General features: G+C 34.3%; 1 long non-coding RNA gene across 2 annotated transcripts; it reads right to left on the bottom strand.

The window, feature by feature from the left end:
- Nucleotides 1–2329: 2329 nt before the first annotated feature.
- Nucleotides 2330–24263, bottom strand: LOC125922768 (uncharacterized). Of its 2 annotated transcripts, none has more exons than XR_007457775.1 (3): nt 24121–24263; nt 19527–19642; nt 2330–4489 (listed from the first exon to the last, which is right to left on the bottom strand). It is a non-coding gene; the product is annotated as an uncharacterized LOC125922768 (long non-coding RNA). The 2 variants fall into 2 exon arrangements; XR_007457776.1 differs by lacking the exon at nt 24121–24263 and adding an exon at nt 22873–23204.
- Between the last annotated feature and the right edge of the window lie 3 nt (nt 24264–24266).

Genomic DNA, 24266 nt, shown 5'->3' with positions numbered 1-24266 from the left:
TAAATATATTTTGTGTCACCACATTGAAAATCTGTATGCCTTTTAAAATGCAAAGATACTTAAAAGTCAGTATTTTTTTTTAACATTTTGCAAGTACATATACCACCATCTTGGAGTTTGAAAGATTCTTAACACATTTAAAGATGTATGCATTAGACATGATTTTAATACAGAGTAGTTACCACAAAATCACAAAGTATGATAATTTGTGAAAAGTTCTCATCTATAAATAAGAAGGCTTAGAACATTTAAATTATCAATTTAACTCATCTCATAAACATGGCTTGATTATATACACATTATTATATCTCAGATTATTCTAGACATTGTCAGCAAAAATTACTAGTACATGTTTTCTGCCATTAAAGACTTTATGTAGTACAGGAAAGAGTCATCAGTATCACCAACTCTAAATGTTACCTTGGAAATAATACTAAATTGCAGGTGGAGTCATTTATTCTTTAAGGTTTTGGCCTGTTGGTAAATACTTAAAAAATAAGTGGTATTTGAGAAGATCATTGTAGGATGAGAAACAATCCTGCAGTCAGGGAAGTCCAAAAGATATTGTACTCCATCCCAGTGCTAACATCTTGTATTTTCTCATTTCCTCTTATATTTCCTTTTATATTTGAAATTGGATAATTTCAAAATTATCTAAATCATTTTAAAACTGTCTTATCCTTCAGGTTTTGTTTGAAAGGACATTTTCTATGAGAAATCACCCATGAATCACCAATACTAGTTTTCCCTGTTATTCAGTTTGAGTACCTTAACTTTTAATCAAGGAATTTAAGCTGCTCATAGTTACTTCCATAACACTGTATTTGGTCTCTTGCGTACTTTTATTTTATGATTTGCATTTTATGCATTTCAGGGGTTTCTTTTTGTTCCATCTTTTGTTTCACTAACTTAATTCCTTCTGCAGATTCAAACACTAAGGTGCTAATTTCAATTCAGCTCAAGACTTTAAGATTTGTTTTAAAAAAATGAGTTATATTTATATTAAATAAGACAGTTTATTTTTAGACTCTTTTACTCATTTTCCTTACATTATTTCCCTAACATTTTTCCAGTTCATATTTATTTTATTGTGAGGCCACAAGCTCTATATTTTAAAAAAATAAATGTATGTTTCAAGATAAAGATAAAACATATCTTTCCAGATAAATTATTTTTTACACTTAAAGATTCACTTTTGGAGTTATAATTCTAATAGTTATTTATATGCATTAAGACCTTACCCTTTCCCATAGACTTTAGGATTTTTACACATTTATCTTAATTTTTACCTACTTGATGTTCATAGCCATTTCTTATCACTTGGTGATACAGAAAACTTCATCCAAAACGTTTTAATGAAAATCTTTTTGAGCGCTATTCTTTTGAAGTTCTACAGGACTTAGTGTTTCCTTCACACATGAACCATATCTTTGAAGGACATAACAGTTTTCAATCACAATCATTTTTTTGTTAAACCTCTATTGACTTTGCTTCACTGTCCTCCTGCATTTATTGTTGCATAGGAAAAAAAAAAAGAGGAAGCTTCATAAAGTCTTTAGAAAAAAGTCACTACAGGAATTTAAAAATAAGGTAAATGAACAGTTTACTGAAAAATCAGTTGTCAAAGGAACTACTTCACTTTGGAGAAGACACAGGCTACAATATTCATAAGTTACCAAATCGAAGTATTTCACGACTGAAAAACATTACCGACATTATGAAGAACATGTTGACAATATCTAGATAAGGTTGAAGTCTTAATCTTACACTTATGATCTTTTTATTCCATTTCCAGGTGTATAAGCTTAGATGGACTTTGACAAAACATGTGCAAGAGTCTTCATTACATTGACAACAGTGGAAATAAAATGGATAATTAAATTATGCCTTAACCCACGTATCAGAATACTGTAAAACTACACAACTAACTGAAAGAGATACTTTATTTATATGTAAAAATGTTGAAAATATAATGCTAACAGTAAAATTACAAATTAAAGGAAGTTATATATGATTTGTTATATATTTGTGAAATACTTAAAACCACACAAACTATATTTATTCTAGTTTTACTTTAATCAGTTATAAATGCATATAACTTAAAGACTCACAAAGTTCAAAAAGTTTACTAATAAAGGAGTGGTTCAGTGTCTCTGCCCCTGACTTCTGTATTTCCAAAATCAACCATTTTGACTCATTAGCTGATTATTTTGGTATATATCTATATATATCTAAATTAAATATACAGCATTAAATATGCTTCAACATATCAGTTTTTTAAGGTTTTACATTATCTATTGATTTTGAAATAATAAAGATAAAGATTTGGTTCTTTTTCATCATTCCCCTCTATAACATTCCATCACATCCTTCAGTCACTCCTATTTATCAACATTATTGTTAGATCTACATTCTGCATTTGCATCGTTTTGTTATTATGTGAATGCTATCAGATGGTCATTCAAGAGGTATCACATTATTAGTTGTCTTTTCCCTAAAACTTTATTTTCCCTAAAAACTGTCTTATTTTTCCTATCACTAAAATAACCCTAATTTATTAATTAATTTTATCACTCTTTTCCTTGCATTAGCATGCATCAGGCATTTTATCAATTTTACTTTCTGAAAGAAATCTTTTCAACTGTCTTCTGACCTCTCTGATCAGAATGGTTTGGCCTCCATACCAGGAATACAGATTTCATCTTGGGATCATCCTTGACCATGTTCTGAGAATTCTATTCCCTTTACTTCTGTGCTGGAGACATATTTTCAGAATAAACATGTAATTACTTATTAGTTTATACCTTGATTTAGGTTGAGTATATTATCCAGTACCTTCCTAAGAAAAATCAGGTGGGAAGTACTAAAGAACAAATTTATTTGATCTTCACACATATTGATAATTCAGCTGGATGTAAAATTTCAGATTGGAAATATTTTTTCTTACAAGTTTTGAAGACATTGCTCCATTTTGTTCTATTTACCAGTGTTGCTATTCACACACTTAAAGGTATTAAGCTAAGTGAGCTAAGTCAGAGAAAAACGAATACTATATGATTTCACTTTTATGTGAAATCTAAAAAATAAAACAAGTGAACAAACACACTCTTAAATACAGAGAGCTGACTGGTGGTTGCCAGAAGGGAGGTGGTGGTGGAATGGGTGAAATAGATAAAGATGATTAAGAGTTACAAACTTAGAGGTATAAAACAAATAAGGCACAAAGATGAAAAGTACAGCATAGAGAATATACTCAATAATATTGTAACAATGTATGATGACCAATGGTGACTACACCTATTGTGGTGAGCACTGAATAATGTATAGAATTCTTGAATCAATATGCTGTACACCTGAAACTAATACAAGATTGCATGTTAATTTTACTTCAATAAAAAATAAATTAAAATAATAGACAATAGATAACAAAAGTAATTCCAATTCCTGAATTTTTATGTATCTTTTGTAATGTTTTTCTCTCTCCTTTTAGTAGCTAATAGACTCTTCTTCTTTTTTTTTTTTTTTCTTCATTGTCCTGAAATGCCCTAACTGTGTCTTTGCCTAAACCTATTTTTAGTCATTTTACTGATTCCTTGGTATGGGTTGTGAGCTTTCAGTATCCAGACTTGTATCCTTAATATTTATAGGTTTTAATTTAATTATCTCTTGGATGATTTTCTTTCATTATCTTTTCTCCCCTCTGGAATTATTATTTTATTTTTTTTAATTTTTAATGTTTATTTATCTTTGAGAGAGAGACAGAGTGTGAGCAGGGGAGGGGCAGAAAGAGAGGGAGACAGAATCTGAAGCAGGCTTAGGTTCTGAGCTGTCAGGACAGAACCCCACGTGGGGCTTGAACTCATGAATTGCAAGATTATGACCTGAGCTGAAGTCAGACGCTTAACTAACTGAGCCACCGAGGTGCCCCTGGAATTATTATTTTAGAAGGTTTGACTTTCCAGCAAGTCCTCTGGATTTCTTATATTTACTCTGCTACCTTACACTTTTCCTTGCTTCATTTTCTTCACTGTCTAGTCAATCCTTCTGTTGAGTTTTCATTTCAATTATATTTAGTTTCCAAAAACTTTTTTTTTACTACTCTATTTTTATGTCTTGTTCCTGTTTCATAGGTTTAAAACAGAGTGGGCAAGGAAGTCTGGCAGTTCTGGAGTTTCATACACAAAAGTCATGTGTAGTGGCCATACTTCCTAAGATGTCTCCCTTACCTCACTTGATATTCATATTCTGTGTACTTCCTTCCTCTTGAGTGTAGGTTGACCTAGTGACTGCTTCTAATGTATTGAATAGGCAAAAGTGATAGAATGTAGTTTTAGAAATTAGGTTGTAAAATTATAACTCTTTTCTTGCTTACACAATCTTTTACCTTCTCACTTGCTCACATCGATGAGGTAAGATGTAATGTGGAAGAGACTCACATGGTGAGGAACTCAGGATAGTCTCTGACAAAGAGGCCACAAGGAACAAAATCCTGCCAACGACAAAGTGAGTGAGTTCAGAAGTAGGTCCTTCACCAGTTGAGTATCAAAATTAACTATAGCTCCATCCAATACCTCGATTTCAGCTCCTGAGAGACATAATTCACACAATACAACTAAGCTGTGTCCAATTTCCAAATCTACAGAAACCTTGAAGCGATCAATGTTGTTTCAATCAACTGAGTGTTAAGGCAATTTGTTGCCTCTAATATTAAACAATTAATATAATACATAATATTCAGGACACTATTCTTATCTTCACTCATACTGATATAAACTAGAACAGGGACTTCTGTTTAACTTTTTTCAGAGAATAAAACTCCAGATTTGAGTGAGGTAAGGTAGAGGGAAATATACTTAACAGTACAGATTAGGGAACAGGATCTGGAAATCTGATTCTTTTCAAAACACATTTTCAATTGAAAGTCATATTTTTGTTCCATTATTCCACTATCAGAGTTATTTAATGCCATAAATTTCAGAGTCTTCTTTGGATTCAGAGGAAAAATCAGCCTGCTTACGTAAAAAGAATGAAATCTTGCCATCTGCAACAACATGTATGGAGCTACAGAGTATAATGTTAAGCGAAATAAGCCAGTCAGAGAAAGACAAATACCACATGATCTCACTCAACTGTGGAATGTAAGAAACAAAACAAATGAACAAGGGGAAAAAAGAATTAGAAAGGATCCAAGAAATAGGCTCTTAACTATTGAGAGCACACTGATGGTTATTAGAAGGGAGGTGGGTTAAACAGGTGATGAGGATCAAGGAGTGCACTTGTCGTGATGCGCACTGAATGACGTTTGGAATTGTTGAATCATGATATTGTACACCTGAAACTAACCCTGTATGTTAAGTAAAATGAGATAAAATTTTGAAATGAAAATTGACTGCTTATTTTTTTTCCCTCACTACTGTTTAGGCTTCAACTTTCTTGGGCCTCTTAGATTATTTATCCCTCATCCAAATGTAGTCCATCTTCCAAAATATTTTTGTTATCTCCTTTTTTGTTTTCTTTCTCCTTATGACTTTGTGTTTGTATTTTAATCCATTACTAATTTTGTAAATCCTTTTACTAGTAATTTTAGTAGAGTTTCAGAGGCAATCTAAAGTGGATGCATGTATTCAATCTGCTACCTTTATACAGTGCACAAGTTCATCAGTATTTTTAATGCTTTTAGGAAAATAAAGGGTTCTGTAAATATTTATTCATGTGGGGTTAAGGTTATATGAATATTTTATATGTTTTTTTTGCAATTTAAATATACGTCTAATATCAAATTTAGGTTTCAAAAATCCTATATTTGGTCTACATTACAGAGGTTTTGAATTTTCATACTACTACATTACTGCATGATAATACAAGTTTTAACCTACTTAAAGTGATTAGAAATCTAAAATGGAAAGATACAAAAAAGGAACTTCAGATAAAACTCCCAATACAAATTAATTAAAATGGCTGATTTTTGCTTTTCCTTTTCTTTATTCCTCTCTTTCTCTCTTTCTCTTCTCTTTCTTTCTCTCTCTCTCTCTCTCTCTCTCTCTCTTTCTTTCTTCTTTCTTCTGGAAAAGAAAGGCCTTTGTTCACAAATAAATATGATATTTTTCCAACAGTGTGGTTGGAGAAACCAAGTCATAATCCTATGCCCACATGTGTGATGTTAAAAAAGAAATCTGTTTCCATTTTCCTCAGACCAGCCGCCTGACATTTCAAAAGATAAGAAGCACTGCTCAGCTTGAATGAACTCAAAAATATCTCTGCAAATGTATTTGAACTCATCTTTTGAAATGTCAGTTTGGGACGAAGTGATATGAGTTACTCATTCGGGTATAAGTGTTAAGAGTCTAAAACAATTTTTTTTTTTTTTAAGAAGAGAGAATGAGGTTGAAGAATATATTTTTGAGTAAATCAAGGAAGTACAAGTTTGTGTGATATTATTTCATTAAGATAACTAGTTATCCACTAAGATACTTGAATTTAAATATAAAATATATCATTATAGATTTATATATAAATTTATTGATTTGATTTTTAAAACTGTCTCCTTCAGACATTCTTTTTTATTTATTCAACATCTCATTGACCATTTTACGATGTTTCGTGTTTATGTGGAATATTTTTGTGTGTCCTAATATTTTCTTTTTAAAGAAATTTATTATAAAACTGGATCTGATTCATCCTGTTTCTGTTGTTGTTATTGTTGTTGTTGGATGACTTGGACATGTAATTAGAGTGGTCATAAACCACATATCTTTAAAAATTAATGATGAAAGCTGACTTACCATATATGGCCCCAAACTGTACTCTTGGGCATTTACTCCAAAGATATGAATATTATTTTCACACAGGAATTTGTATGCAAATATTAATAGCAGCTTTATTTGTAATAGCCCAAAGCTCAAATATCCTTCAGTGAGTGATATGGTTAAACAAATTGTGGTACCTTAATACCACGGAATACTACTCAGCAATAAAAACAAATTATATATAGATATACAGATATAGATAGATATATATTTAGATATATAAAATTTGGATGAACCTCAAGGAATTTATGTTGAATGAAAAAAGCCAATCTCAAAAGGGTACATACTGCATAATTCCACTTATGTAACATTGTGAAATAGCATAAAACATAAATGGAAAATAATCTATTAGTGGTTTCCAAGGGCTAGAGGTGAGGGATATATGCAGCTATAAAGAGAGCATGAGGGGATATTTTGGTGATGGTACAAGTGTTTGATTTTCCTGGAGGTTATACAAGGCTACATACACATGTAATAAAATTGCATACACATACACACAAGTGCATGTATACCTGCTGAAATGTGAATAAGTGCTATAAATTATGCCAATATCAATTTCATGGTTTTAATATTGTATTACAAATGTGTCATTACATTAACATTGGGGAGATTTAGGAATATGGGGACGGGTTCACAGAACTTTGTACATTTCTATGCAATGTCTTGTGAATCTATAATTATTTCAAAATGAATGTCTACAAAAACTCACTTATAGTAAAATAATTTTTATAGGCAGAATTTTAAGAGGCAATCCAATGCTTTAAAGTTTTCATTTTGGGACTCTGTCACATTTTGAAGGTACGAATGTTCACTTCGATTCACCTTCCAATGGGAGGCCTTCAAAAGCTGTTGTGCTCAGACTAGTTCACTGTATAAATAAGTCTGCAGGAAGGCTCCATATACATGCCTATGAAAAAGAGCTTGGAGGTGTTTTGTTTTGTTTTGCTTTAATATTAAATATGCATTCCCATTTTGCCTTTTTGGTTATATTTATTATTGTTGGTAAACATGGAATGGAATCTGATTATAGGACACAATAACACTGGGAATATATTTTGTGTAAGTAAAGGAAAATTTATATACATTTACCTAGGTTTTTTGTTCTCTAGAAAAAATTAAAGTCCTTTGTTTAATTAATATTTAAATATACATTTATAAAATAAGGCACGCATTTTCATATTTTTATTAACTTCCATTTTCTAAAAATTTCAGGCTTAACAATAAAAATTGTTGGTAGATCCTAAACAACTATTCCAATTTGTGATTTATGTTCATGCTTAGGCCCTTTATTGAGTCATGTTCTTCCTCAGAGTCCATCAGTACTTACAGTTAAATTCATTTTCAATTTACAGTCAAAAAATTCTCATAGTATCTTTGATTAAATCAACTAGATTTACTACAAACCATTACTAACATTTTTTTAATTTATCTTATGTTGTTTTATCACTCAAAAGTAGTTAATGATATATATTTGTTGTATCTGTAAAGCTTTCATGTTTTTATAAAATTTATAAAAGCATGGAGGAAACATGTAGGAAAAGGTGCTACTTCAGAAGCTGGCTCTATTTTGAGCCCATAGAACTGGAAAAACCTTTCTATGTTTTTTGGGGTTTTTTTTAGTTATATTTGCTGAGAAAATCTGGGCATAAGATTACTGAAGAAAATGAATTTGGAAGTCTTCTCTTTAATTGAAAAGACAGGTATTTAAAAGGTGCTTGAAGAAGGGAAAGGTGAAGAAGAGTGAAAAGGAGGAAGCCAGGAAAATGGATACCAAGAAAGAGTTTGAAAAGTATTGCTTCAGAAAAATTCTCTGTGATCAAATTTTGGAACAATGAAGTCAAATATCAATATTTAGTGTTTCTGTGATACAATCCTCCTCTCTTTTCACGAGGTTGAGAAAATTAGCTATTCAAAGCCCACACTTATTGGAGCAAAGGAACAGGGACATTGCCAATTATGAAGTAAACCAGTATGGAAAGAAAATAAGAGCAGAACTGCCATCAATCAAGTGGGGGTGCTGGAAATTCCACCAAGAAATTCATTGGAAAATGAGGTATACAACCTCCCAACATTGTCAGAATACTTGAAAATGTAGTGGACATACCACAAAAGTGATTACATCCTCCTGTTTTCAGAATAGGGGCAGGAGCTAATTGAAAGAATTTTACTTCCTAATTTGTGGTCATATAAGGCTTTTCATCATCACTGTATTTCAACTCTCCTCATTCCTTTCCTCCTCTTATTTCTTCCTTCCCTGTTGTGCATCTGTATGTGTATGTTTGTATGTATGAACGAATACACATTTTCTTCTGGGATATTTTTTATTTCTATGTTTCCATGGTTATACAAGTAATAAGTGTTAATTACATAAAATATAAAAATTAAAAGTAGAAAAATAAGGGGCACCTGGGTGGCTCAGTTGGTTAAGCATCCAACTTCACATTGGGTCATGATCTCACAGTTTGTGGGTTCGAGCCTCACTTAATGCTTTGTGCTGACAGCTCAGAACCTGGAGCCTGCTACAGATTCTGTACCTCCCTTTCTCTCTGGCTCTCTTGCATTTGTGCTCTCTATCTCTCTCTCTCAAAAATGAGATGAAAATTTAAGAAATTATTTTATTCAAAAACAAGTAGAAAAATAAATCCAAATTATCCCATCAATCATATACAGATGCCATTAATGACACATAACTTTCCAAATTAAAAAAAAAAATGCTTTATATTGTGTCTTTATAATATGATACTTCAGAACTTTCTTTTTATGTATATATTTTTCCAAACATTTAAATCGTTCCATGGTGTTTCATTATTATACATATGTATGTAATACTTCTTAATGAACATTAATTTCTGATTTTTATCCATTAAAAATAACATTATGGAGAGAAAGGAAGATGGTGGTGGAGTAGGAGGATCCAAGTCTTGACTCATCCCATAAATACAACTAGATAGCTGTCAAAATATCTTAAATACCTCCAAAATTGACCTAAAGACTGATAGAACAAACTTCACAACCAAAGAGAGAGAAGAAGCCACATGAAATAAGGTAGGAAGTGCAGAGATGTGGTTTAGGGGAGAAACAGATTATGGGTACTACAGAGGCAAGGGAGATGTGGTCTTGGAGATGGAGGAGAGAGAGAGAGAGGAGCACACAGGGGAATGTACAAGGAGAATGTTTCTGCAAAGCCACTGGCTTGGAAAATGAAAAGGGCTGAATTTCATAAGTTCTTGCAACCAGTGGGGCTTAAAGTCTAGAGTTTTATTTATTTTTTTATTTTTTTCATGTTTATTTGTTTTTGAGAGAGAGAGAAAGAGAGAGCATGGGGGGAGGGACAGAAAGAGAAGGAGAAACAGAATCCAAAGCAGGTTACAGTCTCTGAGCTGTCAGCCTGACAAGGCTTGAACCCATGAGCTATGAGATCATGACCTGAGCCGAACTCAGACACTTAACCGACTGAGCCACTCAGGTACCCCAAAGTCTGGAGTTTTAAAGGTCAGCAGGCTTGGATGGGATAGATCCAGGAGAGCACTGCCCTGCTCATGGATAGAAGGCAGGCAAACAACCTAGATGTAGATAGCATGGAAACAGTGATCTGAAAAATGCCTGGTGCCAAAGAGGGCAGAGTATTTGCTCTTATATGAGTGCTTCCCTGAAAGGCAACATTCATAGAGACACCTCTCCAGGAACAAAGCAGTTGGCTTGAGACGTTTTCCTCTCCCACCCCTCAGCATAAGCTCACCAACTTGCAGGAAACAGTGCAGCACCCACATTGGCTTCCCAAATTGCTTACACCAAACCCCACACCCCTACACTTTGGTGGAACTGCCCTTCTCAGTCACACTTGCCTCAGTACCAGTGCAGTGGGCCCCACCCCAAGAGACCAACACAAAACCCTGTCCACACCACATCTCCTGACCAGAGAGTTCTACAGGGACTCAGTTCTGGTGGAGTTGGTGTCAGGTCTCATTTCACAAGCAGACCAGAGCACACCTAGTAAAACTCATCACATATAGGCCAGGCACCAAACACTACTCACAGCATGCAAGAAGACCCACTATAGACAATTGGATTGAAGGATAAAGCAGCCAAAAAACAAAAGCAGAGCACACACAGTACGCACCAAAAACACTTGCTGAAGCACCAGGCCCTAGGCACTACATGACTTCTTCTACATAAAGCCATTACTTTTAGGAACAGGAGACATAACTGGCTTTTATAACACAGAGAAGAAGGCAGAAACTCAGACAAAATGACAAGATAGAGGAATTTATCTCAAATAAAAGAACAAGATAAGGTCATGGGCAGATATCTAAGCAAATCAGATATAAGTAACATCCCTGATAGAGAATTTAAAGCAACAATCAAAAAGATGCTCACTGCGCTTGAGAAAAGAAGACATGAGTCAAACCCTTACCTTAGAGATAAAAGAGTTAAAAAAGAATCAGAGATGAAGGGTACAATAAACGAGATTAGAAACAGGCTTGATGCAATGAACAGCAAACTGGAAGAAGCAGATGACCAAATTAGTGACCTAGAACACAGAGTCATGGAAAGTAATCAAGATGGAAAAAAGAGAAAAAAGAATTACACAAGACAAGGATAGACTTAGGGAACTTAGTGACTCCTTCAAATGTCATAGCATTCCTATTATAGGAGTCCTAGAAGAAGAAGAGAAAGAAAAGGGGGCAGAAAATTTGTTTGAACAAATAGTAGCTGAAAACGTCCCTAAGCTGGAGAAGGAAACAGACATCCAGATCTAGGAGGCACAGAGATCTCCCAACAAAATCAACAAAAGCAGGACAACACCAAGACATATTGTAATTAAATTTGCAAAATATAGTGATAAAAAACAAAAACAAAAACCTAAAAGTAGTAAGAAAAAAGAAGTCCTTAACTTACAAAGGAAAATCCATAAGGCTACTTGGAGATTTCTCAACAGAAACATGACAAGCCAGAAGGGACTGGCATGATACATTCAAAGTGCTGAATGGGAAAAATCTGCAGCAAGAATATTCTATCCAGTAAGTATCATTCAAAATAGAAGGGAACACAAAGTGTTTCCCAGACCAACAAAAACTAAAGAAGTTCATGACCATAAAACCAACCCTGCAAGAATATTAAAGGTGACTCTGAGTTGAAAGGAGAGACTAAAGGTGCCTGGGTGGCTCAGTCTATTAAGCGTCTGACTTCAGCTCAGGTCATGATCTCATGGTTCCTGGGTGCGAGCCCCATGTCTGGCTCTATTGTGACAGCTTGCTCAGAGCCTGGAGCCTGTTTTAGATCCCGTGTCTCCTTCTCTTTCTGCCCCTCCCTGCTCACACTCTGTCTCTTTCTGTCTCTCAAAAATAAATAAATGTTAAAAAAAAATTTTAGAAAAGAGAGACCAAAGATAAGAAAGGATCAGAAAAAAATGAGAAAACAAGTAATAAAATGGAAATAAATACATAATAAATAGATAATTTAGTAAATTATAATTATAATAAATATTTTCTATCAATAATTACTTTGAATGTTAATGGACTAAACTCTCTGATCAAAAGACATAGGGTGTCAGAATGAATTAAAAACAAAAACAAAAACAAAAACAAACAAACAAAAGAAAATAAGTTACTCATTTTGTAACTAAAGACACCTCCAGATTGAAAGTGAAGGGATGGAAAAATATTTATCATGCAAATGGGCATCAAAAGAAAGCTGGAGTAGCAATACTTACATTGGAAAAACCAGACTTTAAAGGTTTTTTTTTTTTTAATGTTTATTTATTTTTGAGAGAGAGAGAGACAGAGAGAGAAAGAGAGAGAGAGAATTGAAGTAGGGGAGGGAGAGAGAGAGAGAGGGAGACAGAGAATCCAAAGCAGGATCCAGGCTCCAAGCTGTCAGCCCAGAGCCTGAAATGGGGCTCAAACTCATGTGCTGTGAGATCATGACCTGAGCTGAAGTTGGATGCTTAACCGACTGACCCACCCATGTGCCCCTGGAAAAACTAGACTTTAGAGACACCTGGGTGGCTCTGTCACTTGAACATTTGACTTCAGCTCAGGTCATCATCTCACAGTTCATGGGTTCAGGCTCCACGTCAGGCTCTGTGCTGACAGTTCAGAGCCTGGAGCCTACTTCAGATTCTTTGTCTCCCTCTCTCTCTGCCCCTCCCCAGATTGTGCTCTCTCTCTTTCTCTCTCTCTTTCTCTGTCTCTCAAAAATAAATAAATAAATAAACTTTAAAAAAAAAGGAAAAACTAGACTTTAAATCAAAGATTGTAACAAGAGACAAAGAAGGGCACTATAAAATAATAAAGGGGTCAATCCAACAGCAAGGTATAACTATTGTAAATATTTATGCACCCAACATAGCAACATTTGGTGCTTCCAAGCACCAAAATATATAAATTAATAACAGACATAAAGGAACTAATTGATAATAATACAATAATAGTGGGGGAATTTAACACTCCACTTACATCAATGGACAGATCATCTAAACAGAAAATAAATAAGGAAACAATGGCTTTGAATTAGACAGTGGACCAGATGGATTTAACAGATATGCTAAGAACATTCCACCCTAAAGCAGCAGAATATGCATTCTTTTCAAGTGCACATGGTACATTCTCCAGAATAGTTCTCATGTCTGATCACAAAACAGGACTCAATAAATACAAAAGGACTGAAGTCATACGATACACCTTTTCTGACCACAACACTATGCAACTAGAAATCAACCACAAGAAAAAATCTGGGAAGACCACTAATACATGCTACTAAAAATGAATGGATCAACCAGGAAATCAAAGAAGAAATAGAAAAAAGCATGGAAACAAATGAAAATGAAAATAGAACAGCCCCAAATCTTTGGGATGCAGGAAAATCAGTGCTGAGAAGGAAGCATATAGCAATGCAGGCTTACCTCAAAAAACAAAAAAGAAACAAATAAGCCACCTAGTGTTACACCTAAAGGAGCTAGAAAAAGAACAACAAATGAAGGTAACACCAGCAGAAGGAAGGACATAATAAAGATTAGAATAGAAATAAATATAGAAACTAAAAATACAATGGAACATATCAATGAAACCAGGCACTTGTTTAAAAAATTAATAACATTTATAAACCTCTACCCAGGCTTACCAAAAATAAAAAAGACTCAAATAAATGAAATCACAAATAACAACCAACACTGCAGAAAGATAAAAACAATTGTAAGAGAATATTATGCAAAATTATATGCCAACAAACTGGACAGCCTAGAAGAAATAGATAAATTTCTACAAGCATATAAACTACCAAAACTGAAAAAAGAAGGAATAGAAAACTTGAGCAGACTTATAACCAGCAAATAAATTTTATTTTTTTATTTATAAATATAATTTACTGTCAACTTAGCTAACATACAGTGTATACAGTGTGCTCTTGACTTTAGGAGTAGATGCCCATGATTCATCGCCTACCTACAACACCCAGTGCTCATCCCAACAGGTGCCCTCCTCCATGCCCATCACCCATTTTCCCCTCTCCCCTGACCCTCCCATAAACCCTCAGTTTGTTCTCTGTATTTAAGAGTCTCTTATGGTTTGCCTTCCTCTCTGTTTGAAACTATTTTCTTCCCTCTTCCCTTCTCCTATGGTCTTTTGTTAAGTTTCTCAAATTCCACATATGAAAACATATGATATCTGTCCTTCTCTGAATAACTTATTTCACCTAGCATAATACCCTCCAGTTCCATCCACATTGTTGCAAATGGAAAGATTTCATTCTTTCTCATTGCCAAGTAGTATTCCATTGTATATATAGGCCACATCTTTATTCATTCATCAGTTGATGGAAATTTGGGCTCTTTCCATAATTTGGTTATTGTTGAAAGCACTGCTATAAACATTGGTGTACATGTGCCCCTGTGAATCAGCACTCCTGTATCCTTTGGATAAATTCCTAGTAGTACTATTGCTGGGTAGTAGGGTAGTTCTATTTTTAATTTTTGAGGAACATCCACACTGTTTTCCAGATTGGCTGCACCAGTTTGCATTCCCACCAATAGTGCAAGAGGGTTCCCATTTCTCCACATCCTCGCTAACATCTTTTGTTTCCTGAGTTGTTAATTTTAGCCACTCTGACGGGTGGGAAGTGGTATTTAGTGTGGTTTTGATTTGCATTTTCCTGATGATGAGCCATGTTGAGCATCTTTTCATGTGTCTGTGGCCATCTAGGTGTCTTCTTTGGAAAAGAAGTGGTGAGAGTGCCCATTTCTTCACTGGATTTTTTTTCAGATATTGAGTTTGGTAAATTCTTTACAGATTTTGGATACTAACCCTTTATCTGATATGTCATTTGGAAATATCTTTTCCCACTTCATCTGTTGTCTTTTAGTTTTGTTGATTGTTTCCTTTGCAGTGCAGAAGCTTTTAATCTTGATGAGGTCCCAATAGTTCATTTTTGCTTTTATTTCCCCTTGCCTTTGGAGAAGTGTTGAGTAAGAAGTTGCTGTGGCTGAGGTCATAGAGGTTGTTGCCTGTTTTTCTCCTCTAGGGTTTTGATGGTTTCCTGTCTCGCACTTAGGTCTTTTATCCATTTTGAGTTTATTTTTGTGTGTGGTGTAATAAAGTGTTACAGTTTCATTCTTCTGCATGTTGCTGTCTAGTTCAACCAGCACCATTTGCTAAAGATTAGACTGTCTTTTTTCCATTGGATACTCTTTCCTGTTTTGTCAAAGATTAGTTGGCCATACATTTGTGGGTCCAGTTCTGGGTTCTTTATTCTATTCCATTGGTCTATGTGTCTGTTTTTGTGCTAATATCATACTGCCTTGATGATTACAGCTTTGTAATTGAAGCTAAAGTCTGGGATTGTGATGCCTCCCACTTTGGTTTTCTTTTTCAACATTACTTTGGCTATTCGGGGTCTTTTGTGATTCCATACAAATTTTAGGATTGTTTGTTCTAGCTCTGAGAAGAATACCAGTGCAATTTTGATTGGGATTGCATTGAATGTGTAGATTGCTTTGGGTAGTATTGACATATGAACAATATTTGTTCTTCCAATCCATGAACATGGAATATTTTTCCATTTCTTTGTGTCTTCATCAATTTGTTTCATAAGTTTTCTATAGTTTTTGGCATAACAGATCTTTTATATCTTTGGTTAGGCTTATTCCTAGGTATTTTATGGGTCTTGGTGGAATTGTAAGTGGGATCAATTTCTTGATTTCTCTTTCTGTTGCTTCATTATTGGTGTATAGAAATGCAACCAATTTCTGTACATTTTATATCCCCAGCAAAGAAACTGTATCAGTAACTCCCAAAAAACAAAAGTCCAAGACCAGATGGCTTCACAAGCAAATTCTACCAAACATTTAAAGAAACCTACTCTTTTCAAACTTTTCCAAAAAACAGAAAATGAAAGAAAATTTTCAAATTCGTTCTATGAGACCAGCATTACCCTGATACCAAAACCAGAAAAAGACTCCATTAAGAAAGAGACTACAGGCCAAAATCTCTGATGAACATGGATGCAAAATTCTCAATAAAATACCAGCAAACTGATCCAAGAATATATATTAAAAAATCACTAACCTTGATGAAGTGGGATTTATTACTGGGTTGCATGAATGGTTCAATATTTGCAAATCAAACAATGAGACACACCGCATTAATAAAAGAAAAGATAAAAATCATATGATCATTTCAATAAATGCATTTCAGAAAAAGCATTTGACAAAGTACAACATCCATTTATGTAAAAACTCTCAAAAAAAGTAGGTTTAGGGAAAACATAATTCAACACAATAAAGGCCACATATGAAAAACCCACAGCTAATATAATCCTCTATGTGGAAAATCTGAGAGCTTTTCCACTATGGTCAGGAACAAGATAGGGATGTCCACTCTCACCGCTTTTATTTAACATAGTACTGGAAATCCTAGATACAGCAATCAGACAACAAATAAAAATCAAAAAGCATACAAATCAACAAGAAGAGATAAAATTTTCACCATTTGCATATGACATGATACTCTATACAGAAAACTGAATAACTCCATCCAAAAACTGTTAGAAAGGATAAACAAATTCAGTAAATTCTCAGGATATAAAATCAACATACAGGAATCTGTTGCATTTCTATACACCAATAACGTAAGCAACAGAAAGAGAAACTAAGGAATCAATCCCATTTACAATTGTACCAAAACCAATAAGATACCTATGAATAAACCTAACCAAAGAGGTGAAAGATCTGTACTCTGAAAATGATAAAACACTGATGAAAGAAATTGAAGATGACACAAATAAAATAGAAAGACATCCTATGTTCATGGATTGGAGAGCAAATATCATTAAAATGTCTATACCACCCAAAGCAACATATCTATACATTTAATGCAATCTATACATTTAATGCAATCCCTATCAAAGTACCAACAGTATTTTCACACAGCTAGAACAATCAATATTGTTCTATATGCAGCCACAGAAAACCCTGAAAAGCAGTCTTAACAAAGAAAAGCAGAGATAGAGGAATCATAATTATGGACATAAAGTTACATTACAAAGCTATAGTAATCAAAAGAGTATGGTGCTGGCACAAAATAAACACATAGATCAATGAAACAGAATAGATAACTCAGAAATAAACTCACAACTATATGGTCAATTACATTTAAAAAAATCAGGAAAGAATATCCAAAGAATTTCCAATCCAAAGACAATTTCTTCAACAAATGGTGTTGGAAAACTAGACAGCAACATGCAAAAGAATGAAATTGGGCTTTCTTACATTATACACAAAAATAAATCCAAAATGGATTAAGGATCTAAATATGAGACCTGAAACCATGAAAATACTAGAAGAGACCACAGGCAGTAATTCTCTGACATTGGCTATAGAAACAGTTTTCTAGATACGTCTCCTGAAGCAAGGGAAACAAAAACAAAACTAAACTACTGAGACTACATCAAAATAAAAAGCTTCTGCACAGTGCAGAAAACAAACAGCAAAAGGAAAAAACAACCTATGGAATTGGAGAAGATATTTGCAAATGACATATCTGACAAATGGTTAGTATCCCAAATATACAAAGAACCTATAAAACACAACACCCAAAAAAATGAATAGTCCAATTAAAAAATGGGCAGAAGACATGAATAGACATATTTCCAAAGAAGACATACAGATGGCCAACAGACACATGAAAAGATGTTCAACATGACTGATTGTCAGGGAACTGAAAATCAAAGCTACAATGCAATATTACATCACACATGTCAGAATGACTAAAATCAGAACCACCATAAACAAGTGTTGGGGATGATGTGGATAAAGGGGAACCCTCTTGCTCTGTTGGTGGGAATGCAAACAGCCACTCTGGAAAACATTATGGAGGTTCCTCAAAAAGTTAAAAGTAGAACTACCCTAAGATCCAGCAATTGCACTAGGTATTCACCCAAAGAATACAAAAATACTCATTCAAAGGGATACATGCACCTTGATGTTTATAGCAGCATTACTACAATAGCCAAATTATGGAAATAGCACAAGTGTCTATCAACTGATGACTGCATAAGGAAGTGGTACATATACATGTGCACTAGGCTATTACTCGGCCATAAGAATGAATGAAATTTTGCCATTTGCCTTAACAGGAATGGAGCTAGAGAGTATTATGCTAAGTGAAATAAGTCAGAGAAAGACAAATACCATATGATTTCATTCACGTATGGAAGTTATGAAACAAAATAAAAGAGGAAAGCAAAAATAGAGAGCAAGACAAACCAAGAAACAGAGTCTTAAGTAGAAAACAAACTGATGGTTACTCGAAAGGAGCTGAGTGGGGGATGAGTTAAATAGGTGATGGAGATTAAGGAGTGCACTTGTAATGATGAGCACCGGGTGTGGTATGGGAGTGTTAAGTCACTATATTGCATCCCCGAAACCAATACTACCCCATATGTTAACTAACTGGAATTGAAACAAAAACTTTAAAAATACCATTATGTTTCATCTTTTAACCCATTTTAATTAATGTGTTTGCTTAAAATTTAAAATCTCTAACTGCTAAATATAAAGCTGCCACATTTTAAAAACATTTGATTTTGCAAAACCACCCTACAAGAGATATTCTAAATTCACTTCCCAGCAACAGAGTATGAGAGTACATGAGATTATCATTGCTAGCTTTTACCTAGAAGCCTTTCCAGAGACAACCAATTTGGGACAGTTTGGGACAACCAATCACGCATTTATCAAAAGCTTGATCACATATACAACCCTTATTTATTTATGCCATTGGGTAAATTTATCAGTTTTTCCCCTAGTAAACTATAGCTAGTTATAAAATATGTGCTCCTATGAGTGGATTATTTATGAATTTCTTTTTTTAAATATTTATTTATTTTGGGGAGAGTGCAAACAGGGAAGGGGCAGAGAGAGGGGGACAGGGGATCTGAAGCAAGCTCTGTGCTGACAGGCTGACAGCAGTGAGCCCGAAGTGGGGCTCGAACTCATGAATTATGAGATCATGACCTGAGCCAAAGTCGGATGCTCAACCGACTGAGCCACCCAGGTGTCCTTATTTATGAATTTCAAGTGAGTATATGCACTGAATTTAATAAAAAAAAAAAACCTTCTTTCAAATATTAAAAATGCTACAACTTATTTTTCATATAACAGCATGCACTTCTGGAATCCAGAAGATGGTTAGAATAGGTGAGTTTTAAGTGAAGTGAGTCACTCACAGTGTATCACTTCAATCTTGGGACTCTTCTGAGCACGCTTTTCTGACTTCTTCAGCCCTGAGAGTCCTTATTACTTCATTGTTCACATCTTCATAGGATGCCACTTATCCAAGATGCTGGAGGCAAACAACAACCAAAGAACAACCAAAGTCAGTTTGGTTCCTCATCAACTATAGCAGCATTGGCCTCCCGCTTCACTCAAATGTCAATAGCCCTCACACATTGATCACAGAATGATTAGAGAATAAACCAACCTCCAACAACAACAGTAAAAACCAGTGGCTCTTGGGCTCACTCTAATTTATTTAAATATCTTGCTCCTTATTCTTTGCTACAATATTCTCTATTAATACTCATTGACAGAGGAAGATTTTATTATGTTCTTGATATTCATAGAAAACACAAAAAATGACGGCTCATTATGGTGCCAATATGTTTATATTTTTTAAGGTGTAAAGGTGACATTTATTACAACTGATAAGCCAATATTGAGACACTGTTATTAACTAAAGTCCATAGTTTACATTAGGGTTCACTCTTGGTGTGGTACATGTAATACATTTTGACAAGTATATAATGTCATATTCCACTATGACAGCATCATACATGATAGTTTCACTGCCCTAACAGGCTGGTTTTTTTCCTTAAACTTGTTAAGTAATAAAGTAATTTATATATTAAACCCTCATTAACTAATTACAAAGCTATTTATTCCTTATTTTTTAAGTTAAATACTCATTTAATAATAAATTAAATTGAAATACAATTAAATTGAACATTAATAGCAAAAATGTGGGTAATTAGTAGAGAAAAGTGATTCGAGGACTTCAGAAAAATTCTTAAACAAGATAACTATGAACAAAAATTAAACTATTATCCGTTTTATGTTAATTAAATTAAAATGCAACATAAAATAACGAATACATTAGCATTTTCTTGGTTGTGAACTTTAAGAGCTATTGATTGCTTAAATATATTTTAGTCAGCCTTTTCCTTTGGGGTCAAAATAATTAACATCACCATATATGTATCCTCCTCAGGAAATCATGGACTTGAAAAATTAACTTCATTAGTACATATTACAGTTCCATTAAGCTATCTTATAATTTCATATCTAAAATCTACCATGGATTAAAAGTTTGCTTTGCTTTTGTTTTTTTTCACAAAATTCTCTGAAAGAAAGCATGCAGCTAAGTGACAAACATTTAAAACAATTATGTAAAAAATTGCCAATAATACATAATATTTTAGAAAAAAATGCTCTTTGGTTTATGATGTTTTACTTACATTATTTTCGTAAAGACTGTTGCTTATGTTTTCTACCATAGTTTACATGGGTTTTGTGCTGTTTGTATTAATATTATCTGTCTACACACCTTACTGTTTATCTTCTTGATTTGGTCTATTGTCTCTCCATTGTACACAGATTGTATGTGTGTTTTTGTTTACAGAAGACAGCCTTTTTCTCCAAATAATGCTTATATAGGATCACTTGTTTCTTGTTTTCTCCTATTCATTTATCTGACCTGTACTATATATTATTTGGCTATTGCTTTTGGATTTAAGTGAACTTAAAAATTGAAGTATTTTTTATTCATTAATTGTTCCCATTAATGCAGAATTTGGGGACAGTCCTCTTTTTTTTTTCATTTCTGAATGACTGGTTATCTGGTTATCAAATTTATTCTTTATTTCCATTACATTACAATTTTCTTCAGAGAGCCAATGCCATGGGCTAAAATTCCCATGTCTTAGCAGCTGTGAAACTACTCAGGTTGCCTAACCTCATTTCCTTAGTCTTCTCTTCATAAACATGGGGCTAATAATTATACCAACAATGTGGTTAAAATGTCAGTATTAAGTAAAATAATTAATGTAAAACATGATATAATGCTTCACACATAGCAATCATCAGTAATTACTAGCAATTCTGCTTAGTATAATTGTTTTTGTTGTTCTACTTTGAATGCAGTAAAGATATTTAGGCTTATTAATACCTTGAACTTAACTGTAATACCTTTATAGCGTAGTAACCTTCCCAGGTGTCTAATCAATGTGATTCTGAATTTCTCTTCTTCACGAAAGCTTAGTAAAAAGCCAAATCCAAGGTGAGATCTAGGAGACATCAGCCACGTTCACCTTTTGAGGCCACAGCAGTTATCCCAAGCAAAAGAAAAGCAAACAATAGGACTTCTAAGCTCCTACTGATGTTTTAGCCTTTTCTTGTGCAAAGCAGTAGTGTGAAGGAAAAAGACAAATCTAGTTTTCGTGCAATACCGTGGTCCAATGTGAGTATGCTAAGAGTATTTACGTTCCAAGAAATCAACAAATGGCCAAATATAAGCTCTCTTTTGAGACTGAGGCCCAAACCAAACCATCCTCCTTAACTTGTCTGATTAACTCTTTCATTGCTGTAAGCGGGGCTCTATTTTACAGCTGTTCATTCTTTTAAGGACATGCAACAAATATTTTTAAACAACCGTGAGAAAGATGGCTGCCATTTAAGGTGAAAAACATGAAGGATTTGGCATTCTGTGGTCTTAGTCACTTAAGAAGGAGTTAACTATCTTGAGTGGGGGATAACATAATTAGCTAACATAGTGAAAACTACTAAGTTTTCTTTGACATACCCAACTTTAAATTATTTTTATCTCAATATATATGCTTATAGTTGTTAGCTAACTTGTTCCAGTTTTTCATTCAGAAAATATTGCCATTATGTTGATTGACATAAATCATAAGCTATGAATACTTTGAGAAGGAGAACCGAATCACTTCTTTTTGTGAATAACAACAGTATAGAATGTCCATTCTCTTTGGACCCTGGGTAGGATTTTAGATGAGAAAGATGTGTATGTGTGAGTTGGTGTGTGTGGGGAGAGTGTTAAATTTTTTAGGGGTGAAACTTCTATAGGATGGAGTGACAGACATAAAAACAAAGGTATGAGGCAATTTAGGGAACAGTGTATTTCAAATTTTAAGGTACAACAAAATGGAAATTTTACTTAAGATCTTTGTAGTAGAAGACTTTCAATGTCAGGCTGAAGAAATTTAATAATTTTGAGGTTAAGAGTAAATATTTGGTGATAGGTGACAAGGGCAGTAACATAGAAGTGCAAAGGATATGGAAGAGAAGCGAACTTGATCATTTTCTCCAAATCCCTCATTTTACTGATGAGGATACTGAGGTCTATAGAGGTAAGGCAACAATTTCAAAGCCCAATTAAACTGCCTCTGTTTCACATTATCATTATTACCTATCTGTAGGTTTTAGATAACTTAGTTGATTGTCTGTTTAGATATATATTTTAAGTAATTCAACTATAATTTGGAGGGACGAGCTTACATTTTGAATGGTCTTCAAATAGAAACATAAAATTCAACTCTGCATCTCACCATGAGGTTTTTGCCAAACTGAAAGGCTGATTCACTGCCACTTCTTTAAATTTGCTTCATGCATTTGGAGCACACTATAATGGAAAGAAGCTGCTTTTAGATTTCTGGTGCCAAAACATTTCAGGAAAAAAGAAAATCAAAGATAAGCTTCTATCTCTTTGTAAAATTGCATCACTGCTTCTTTATTCTTTCATCTTTACCGCAAATATTTAAACAAGAAACAAATGTCATCAGCTAAAGATGATGAGAAATTTATTGTGAAGACAAACAGGGCTCTAGATGTCAGAGCTGGTGAGCTGACTCTCCTTCATTAGGTGTGAATGCAAACCGAATTTTCACAGTAGTTACTATACACCAAATTAAACAAGATACCTTTCTTCTAAACTCACACTTTTTTGTAGATGCTTTATTTGCAGTATTTATTACAACTGCCTTTCAGATGTTATCTCTTAGAGAGAATGAATGAGAAAATTGAAGAAAAATATTAAAGGAAGAGAATACATAATAGAGGTGAAGCATAGAAAGTCAATTGTTTTAAACTGCTTTTTTTGTAATTGTTTTGTAAGTTTCTCGATGCAGAACACACAAAATTAAAATAGTATTTTTTAAACCCTGAAATTATTTGACCCATGCTAATTTCACCGGAATTAACTGCATATAGCTTCATATCATATAATTTCTCAAAACTAACACATCCTATCAATGAAATTAATAAATTAAATCAATATATCGTAAAGTACCTGGCACACTGCAAAATTCAGGAAGTCGAATTCTTTGACTCCCTGAAATTTCAATCATAGCCACGGTGTCTATATTTAGAAATTGGACAATTTACTTCTGAAAAAAATGTTGACTAATTATCCCATCCCAGCTGCCAAAAGTATTGGAAGAATAGAAAGGGTGAGCAGCAGTGAGTGATATGGGTGTTTAAGAAACTAGCCACGGACCAGCACAGCCTCTGCGAATACGTGGCTATGTGACGACAAGGTTGTTGATGCCACAAGCCTGCGATGGGCAGCAGGCACTGTGCCAAACCAAAGGACCCGCTTCTCCAAGGGCTGCCGGCTGAACCTAAGGCTGATTTCCCTTCCGCCTCCCGGGAGCCCCAGTCTTCGCAGGCACCGTCAGGAGAATTCTGCGCCCTAATTATCCGGGGAGGAACACGCGCCTCTCCCGGAGACCGCTAGGCAACACTCACCACAGCAGCCTTCAGATTACTTCCCTCCGCGAGTGTGTGACTTCGTCTAAGCAACTCACACTTACAGTAGATTCTCACTGGCGAGGCAGCGAGCAGCAGAGGGCGGGGGAGCTGGGAGGAGGAGGAGGGAGGCGGGTGGGAGGTGC

This window comes from Panthera uncia, chromosome B1 (genome assembly GCF_023721935.1).
Source record: "Panthera uncia isolate 11264 chromosome B1, Puncia_PCG_1.0, whole genome shotgun sequence".
NCBI lineage: Eukaryota > Metazoa > Chordata > Mammalia > Carnivora > Felidae > Panthera > Panthera uncia.
Note: the sequence above shows the minus strand (reverse complement) of the source record. Positions and strands in the feature narration are given on the sequence as shown.